This window comes from Alligator sinensis, unplaced genomic scaffold (genome assembly GCF_000455745.1).
Source record: "Alligator sinensis unplaced genomic scaffold, ASM45574v1 scaffold941_1, whole genome shotgun sequence".
NCBI lineage: Eukaryota > Metazoa > Chordata > Crocodylia > Alligatoridae > Alligator > Alligator sinensis.
Window position 1 is genome coordinate 813174 of NW_005842163.1, and position 8443 is coordinate 821616.

The 8443-nt window shown below is 40.0% G+C and overlaps 1 protein-coding gene across 2 annotated transcripts in view; it reads left to right on the plus strand.

The window, feature by feature from the left end:
- The first annotated feature begins 23 nt into the window (after positions 1 to 23).
- PRKAA2 (protein kinase AMP-activated catalytic subunit alpha 2) overlaps positions 24 to 8443 on the plus strand; it is a 36501-nt gene continuing 28081 nt past the window's right edge. The window contains exon 1 of one of the 2 annotated variants that reach the window (XM_025206580.1): positions 24 to 92. The gene's annotated coding sequence lies outside the window, so the exon portion shown is untranslated. Of the gene's footprint in view, positions 93 to 1900; positions 7217 to 8443 lie in introns of those variants that run through there. The other variant, XM_025206578.1, reaches the window with a different exon arrangement.

Here is an 8443-nt window from a genome sequence, read left to right on the forward strand (position 1 = left end):
CACGCACGGACCGGAGCAGCGCAGCCTCTCCTTTGCAGCTCGGGCACGCCTGCGGCTTCTGCTGGCTGCAAGATTTGCAAATACTAATGCAGGCACGCTCCTTTTTGGGGTTGTCTTTTTTTCCTAGGCAGAATTGCAACATGAAGTTTCATTTGGGATTTGGCTTGGATGGACGGTGGGAGCAAAATAGACTGCAAAAAAACCCAAAAAGGGGGTTGGTGGTGGGGGGATGGGCGCTACCTAGGCCAGAATGAACATGATCACAATGATCATTATGATCGTGATAATCATAACACCAACAATAATAACAACAGTAATGATGATAATGATCATGATCATCATGATAGTGATCATCATAACACCAATAATAACAACGACAATAATGATGGTATGGATAATAATGATAATAATAATAATGATCATTATGATAGTGATGATCATAACAACAATAATGATAATAATGATAATGATTATTATGATAGCGATGATCATAACACCAATAATAACAACGACAATAATGATGGTATGGATAATAATGATAATAATAATAATGATCATTATGATAGTGATAATCATAACAAGAATAATGATGATAATGATAATTATAATAGTGATGATCATAACAACAATAATGATGATAATGATAATGATTATTATGATAGCGATGATCATAACACCAATAATAACAACAACAATAATGATGATATGGAGAATAATGATAATAATAATAATGATCATTATGATAGTGATAATCATAACAAGAATAATGATGATAATGATAATTATGATAGTAATGATCATAACAAAAATAACAACAATAATAATATGATGATATGGATAATAATAATGATCATAATAATGATAATTATGATAGTGATAATCATAACAATAATAATGATGATAATAATGATAAGGATAATTATGATAGCGATGATCATAACACCAATAATAACAACGACAATAATGATGGTATGGATAATAATGATAATAATAATAATGATCATTATGATAGTGATGATCATAACAACAATAATAACAACAACAATAATGATGATATGGAGAATAACGATAATAATAATGATAATAATAATAATGATAATTATGATAGTGATAATCATAACAAGAATGATGATGATAATGATAATTACGATAGTGATGATCATAACAAAAATAACAACAATAATAATATGATGATATGGATAATAATAATAACGATCATAATAATGATAATTATGATAGTGATAATCATAATAATAATAATAGTGATGATAATAATGATAAGGATAATTATGATAGTGATCATCATAACAACAATAATAACAACAGCCATAATGATGATACGGATAATAATGATAATAATAATAATAATAATGATAATGTTAATCATAACAATAATAACAATAACAATAATGATGATAATAATAAATGTTCCCCATCATGCAAAACTGCACATACTGCATAACTGCAAGAATAAATGACCATTTATCCAAGCCATTCCTAAATATGGCACTGACCTTCATAACAGCCAGCAGTTTCCAAAGAGACGTTTAAAGCAGCATCATTCTAATTTAAGAAACGGCTTTTCCTGGAGAGGGAGAATAAATATAAGAAAATAAAAATAAAATCTAATTTCTTCCTTTCTGATACTATAGTAAGCTTTCAGGGCATGTTTGACAGATGCAAAGTGGGTTCGGGGGTGGGGGGTTCAAACTGGGATGAAACGTGATGTGAGGCTTACGTGTGGAATGACAGCATTTGTCTCTAAACAAGCGCTAGGATTACTTGTGTTAAAAAGAATATGACGGGAAGGAGACAGATGATGAATTACTGATTAAAGCTATATATATTATAGATATTATATATATATATTTAGTATATCACATCATTTTTTCTTACTAAAAAGGGGGGCTATGTCATTTTACACTCTCCCCCACCCCTCACCACTGATTGGTTCAGAGAGATGCCCATTTTTGGGTCTGGCTCCTCAGCCAGTCCGCGGGAGGGGGATGGCCCACATGACGGATGGCCCTCTTGGCCAGTTTGCAACCAGGGGTGGGGCCATATGATGGACAACCCTCTCGGGCAATCAGCGGTGCCAATTAGAGGCGTGGGAGGGGCCTGCCACAATAAGCCCGCTTAAGTGGTGGTGGGCCCCGCAATTGACTCATGAAATCAGTTGCCTGCCGCCTCGATTTTGGTAGGTCCCTAATAATACGCATAGGGGAAGCCTTGGAAGAGCCGCCTAGAGGTGCTGGGAAAGCACCGCTGGAGATTTTGAAGAACATAGTAAAAGAAACCTCTGTCCGTGGCTAAAAGTGTACTCGATCCTTCTCAGGGGTTTGGACTGCTTATAAAGATAACAACAGTAATATTATAGCAGCACTCATTAGGCTTAGCCAGGGTCTTGGGTACCGCACAAGCACACATCAAAGACAAGCCCTAAAATAGAGGGGCGGTAAGCAAAAACCAAGGGAAAGGACAATGGCTTGACAGACAAGCAAAGGTTCGGGTAAAGAACTAGGACAACATTGTTACAGATGTTCCTGTTTCTAAAGTAAAATCTGGTTAATTATCACTCCAAGGGGACTGATGGGTAACGATGACTGGTTACCAGTAATTAGTCCTTTTCAATTCTTTGCTAGATGTATTTTTCATGTCATAGCGAGACATGGTAAGCAATGATGTTTGACATTTTAACAAGGAAGAAAAAAATTACAGAAGTTTTGAGTGCAAAGTATGTGCACTCCTACTCACTACCTAAGAACTGTCTGACGAAACAGATAAATGTTTAATGGACTTTTTTGAAAGAAAATTGCGGCATGCTCACTCTTTAAGAGTTACATGATTATGAGGGAATGAAATAATCAGTCAACTATTTTTTCTGTCTGCTCTTACATGGACTCATCATCAACGTTCCCTTTAAGGTTTAGTGATCTGTGAGCAATCCTGGCTGGGAGTGCGTGGGTATCTCGGCGTGCTCCCCACCCCACCGCCCTCCTCTGCAGCAGCTTATGGCTGGGTTGGGGTGGGTGGTGAGCAGCTGGAAGCGAAGTCGGTGGTGGTGGGGGGAGCATCAGCACCCCCTTGCTATGGCACTGGGCATCCCCCCCCAGGCTGGTGCCAGGGGTCCATGACCCCCTACTGCTCCCCATCGGTACACCACTGTGTGCGCGCCATTAAAAAGTTATCGCGTGACATGATTTTTTATTGTGCGCGGCCACACATGCACACAGCTTAGAGAGAACCGTGCTCATCATCCCAAAATGGAAGATAATACGGTGCTATGGTTCATTGTCTGCATCTGATCGAGTCAAAAAAAGCTGGAGTATCCAACACTTGGCAAGCACCAGTGGGCTTGACAGGAGCTTTGGGGGGCGTATATCTTTTAAGCAAATTAAATCATATCTTAAATCGTATCTTTTAAGCAAATCATATCTTTCAAGCAAATTAATTATCAGAAGGAAATCTATTGTGATTTAGTGTGTGTACATTTGGAACGGGCCGTGCTGTAACAGATAAACTCGCCAAAGTGTTTTGTGTACAAATCAATGGGACGCTAATGGGGATTCAGTGTACTGACTAATCAGACCATAGCGATGATGAGTTATCCCAGTGCATCATTAAACAGATTTCACTGTGTTTAATTTGGGAGTGGAGGTAGGGAGGGTAGTGGGGTAGTTATTAGGATAGGAGATCTCTCCCATAAGCGCGTGTATTCTAGGTGTAGCACGTGCAGATATCTTAAATGCTTTGCCTTTACTGCATCAACCAAAAGCCATGTGTAGAGGAAGAGACGGGATCTGTTTTAAAGAGCTCAAAGGGATCTGTTTTGAAGAGCTGGGCCAACAGGGACCTTTAGCATTTAGTGTAAACTTTAATGAGTTGCAGCTGATTGCAAGAGAAGTATTATTTCTTTTCATGGCCAGTTTCTACTTCTAAACTAGCTAAATCAGAAAGGTCCACTTTTAGAAACAGATTTTGCCCGCACTTGCCTTGTTAGCGTTCTCTGATGAATCCTTACCAAACATGGAGATTAGTGCACTGTCCAGATGAAACAGTAGGCTTTAAAAAAAAAGATCAAGTCCCTTTTGCCCTGACTTCTCCGAGTTTGAGAGTGCTGGTGCTTATCCTTTGTGCTTGCTGTCTTGTTGCTGGAAGATCTGGATAGCTGCTGCTGTTCCATTTATTAATCACATCCATTGTTTCCACCACAAGGTGAATCTCTGCTAGCCTGCTGAGCATCCTGAGGTCAATTCAACGTGCAGTTATACACATAGCTAATGCCTGTCATTTGCCAGGAACATGAAAGAATCCATTCAAACCTGTCTTACTTCCCTTCCCTGCTTCCCCCACCCCATCCATATACACCCTTTTTATTGCATCGGATAACTTAAAGCAAATGCTTGGCTGGCTGAAAAATAAACCCTCTTCCTAGTGTTTTACGGCAGGTGCCAAGAGCTGGCAGCAGGACTGATAATCTGGGATTATTGGAGTTTGGGGGTTGATGATCCCATTTTAAAGGGAACCCCCCTCCTCTCTTTATGGGGAGAAATGTGTTACAAAATATGGCAGTCTCTTTTTGGGTAAACCCCCCCAAAGGAACAGGGCAGAAGGTGACATCCTGCAACCCCAGCTCTATGTGGGTGAAGCAGCACCAGCATTGCTAAAGAAAGGTCTTTTCCTCCTTAAAGAATTGCAGTCTGAGCCTTCTCCCCATAGCTGCATACTGTTTCTCGCCCCATTTCCATTGACTCCCATGGAAATTTCCAGCAGAAATCCACAAATTGTCAAGAGAAAATATGCCAGATAATTCCTTCTCCTATCCTGGCCTGGGGAACCTCTCTGCATGACATTATTATGGGATTCCTGCAGTTCCCTCGGGAGTACAGACTGCTGCTCCCCTCGTTCCTTATCACATTCACCACCCAAGATCAGTCACCTTCCTTCGACCAGCTTCAAGGGCTGGAAGTACCTTTTTTACCAGGATCTGTGCAGGGAGCAGGAACCAACATCACCCAAGAACCTGGGGGGAAATGAAATCCCTGAGTCTAAATTCCTAAAACCCAAAGTAATACTAATGTGCCATCATTTGTGAAAACCAGATAATACACGTTAGGCAATACATGCAGCTTCCAAAGCATCTTTGGACGGAGCCCAGCCTCCAAACTAGACCAAGCAGCCTGAGCTAGCTTGTGGATCTATTTAATACTTTTGCCAACTAAAGATACAGTGAAGGTCAGGGGCGGCAGTCTACCAAGCCAAGCACATAGCAAGTCTCCTGTAGCTAGAAGCAGCGGCATTAAAAACTTGACGTGCTTAAAAGGTCCCCATTGCACAGCAAATTACATTCTCTCTTTGTCTCTGTCTCTCTTAAGACATGCAAGTAGGCTTAACAAGTCACTGGGGACTGAAACAATAATATCTCTGTATCTAATGCTTACTGTAATCAAAAGATGGATTACAAAACAGACTTTATTTTTAATTATTAATGTGCTGAACTAAAAAAATAAACCACAGAGTTGTATGCTGTTTATCAAGGATGAAAGGAAGAGAAACCATTCAGGAACATTAGTATTGTTATTTTAATTCTTTCTTTCAGACCTTCTCTAGTATATCGGTGATTAGGTGATACATAAAAAAGAGACCATGTCACGAGTAAGGTGAAGTAGGTCTAATAATTGGTATCCGGCAGTGCAGTAAATTACCGTGCTTAAATGCACGTGTAGATGGTGATGTTGGGATTATTCTATTCTGGCTCAGATTGAGCCGGAGTATGTTTGGTCACATTAATTGCATGTGTAGATGCGTCCATTGTGTGGCTGATTGGTGAAGCGTGGGGCTTACAACCTCAGCTAAGTCGTGTCCCACATGGGTTTATCCATTCCTGATACAGGGGCTGTAGACCTTGATCTGAAGCTATCTATTCAGGTTCCCTTTCTCATCCCTCCTCCTACTGTGCAGCATGTACCCTATGTACAAACTGGGTTGGAAGACAGACCGGTTTCCTTTGTAACACCAGTATTAGCCAGAACAGGGCTGCACAAACCAAGAGGAACCCCCCAGAACCCCCCGTGCTTGTACAATATGAGGTCACCCTAATAGGTCCTAAACATTAACATTTTCCATGGATGCCCCAGTATAGAAGAAGAATTTCTTAGCATACAGTTCTCTAGAGGTTCGGGGCTATAGAGAAGTCCATAAGTATGGCACGGTACGATGTCATAAATTAGGGCAACCCCTGGGATGCTGTAATTTCCCAAATCTCAGGAGTGCAAATATCCATCCGGGAACATGCCTTCTAATAGTGATTACTAGTGTTTTCAGTACACTGCACAGTGAGAGTGACATATCTGCCTCATCCTGCATTGGATCCCGAATTGCTCTTATTATACAAAATGCATTGCTTTTCACTGTCCTTATTTGTTTCTGTTTGTTTTTTACTATTGTGAAGTCTAAAATGGACATGCAAAGGAGCATTTTATTTTCAAGTGGGGCAAAGTGTTTTATTTTTAGGATACTCCTAATGAGGAGAGAATCTCAGGCAGTTCTTATCTCTTAGCTAATAATAGTGACCTTGCTCACTCTGAATGGTAGCAGTGTTACCACACACTCCTTTTCATGGTCATCTGTACACATTCAGGCATTGCATTATGCTTCTAATGATCTTCTCTTTAAAGCTGTTAGCAATTTAGGATGTTCATATTTTAATAGCAGGGTTTGTCCATAAGACAGTTATTAACTCCTTACTGTTTCAAAGTATTATTACATGGCCTTCCTGATTATAAATGTTACCATTATGGTTTTTAGTGTAAAGAAGTTTTCGGTGTAACCTAAACATCTGTCTATAGTTCACCATTTTAAAAGCACCATGAGATTTTTGACATGTGTTCTGTTCGCTACTGATCTAAACTATGCCGCTTATAGAAAACGGTGTTACTTAGATCAGTTTTGCCTCAGGCTTTTTGAATGTCTGTACCTAGCCTTAGTCAAATCCACAATTACATTAATCACAAATCAGCTTTTAAAATATACATTGATTTTAATCCACTAAAATATGTCAACTAATAGTGGTTTCCCCTTGTTCTAGATCAGATTGGTGATCTCTTTTCATACAAGGAAGTTATCAACGTGCAGTTATGAACAAACTGTAGATTTATTTTGACTGAAGTAAAGCTAAAGCAAAATACAATATTCTAAGACCTCAGTTTTGGAAGAGGTACACATATGCTTAATATTACATGCATTAAGTAGCAATGAGACAACTTGCAACTTGCAATCCTGTCCTGTAAAGTCCATGTCAAGACTTTGCATGACTAAGGGAGGGTGAAGATTTTATCCACTGTTTACAGAGTTGATTAGTTTGCAGAATCAGGGCCCAAGGTCTTTGATATTTTCCCCTTGTCATTTCTAACATTACGGATGAAAAACGGGTGTTAAAAGTTTTAAAGTCAGTGGCTATTTAAATATTATTACCAGAGGCCTTATCACCATGATAGATTTAATTTTGTTATGTTTGAACTTTGTACATATGAAGCATTTTATAGAAAAGCCTGCTTAGGCAGTGAAAGAGGACAGCTCTCACTTTACATCTCTACTGAAGTGGTGGACCTCTGTGGCATTGCTGCCACTTTAGATGGATGAAAATGAAATTAGTCTCAGCATGTTCAGTAGGAAACAAGAAGCATTATCTTCCTTTCTGCCTTTCTCTTTTTGAAAACATGAATTAAAGTTTGTGGCTTCGACACTGCCCTTAAAACCAGGGGATGCTACTAGTCTTTTCGGATGTGTTTTCTCACTGCATTATTCAAGAGCTGTGAAGTGTGATTTAGGAAGCGTAAATGGGAGCCCCGCAGAATTGGAGCTGTAGGATTTGACCTTCAAATGGGGTAATCGTATGTACTTATTCCAGTGTGTGGAATTCTATTTTGAAGATCAGGTTGAGATTTTCTCTACCCTTGTGTGATGATGTCTATTCTCCTTTGCCATTATTGCACCTTTAGGCTCAGTTGACCTAATTTTTACATACTGTACAACAGTGGTCAGCAGTCTTTTCTGGCAGTAGGCCCAAATGGCCAAGATTGTTTCTGAGGTGGGCTGGCATTACTCACTGCACCCACCTCTCCCTGACACTCATTTGGGCCATGGCGTGGACTAAGCCCATGCCACCAAATGCCATTGAAGCCCCAGCTTCACAGGCCAGATCCAATGGCTTTGCAGGCCAGATCTGGCCCATAGGATACCATGTCATGTATCCTCAGGTGTAACCTTAGAAGCAAAAAGATCACTCGGGCATATTGTCTTGAGTATTTCTTTTTCATAGAATCATAGAAGAAGGGTTGGAAGGGACCTTGTAGATCTTCAAGTCCGACCCCCTGCCTGGGCAGGAGGGAAACTGGGCTCAAGTGACCCCAGCCAGGTAGGCATCGAGCCACTTCTTAAAGAC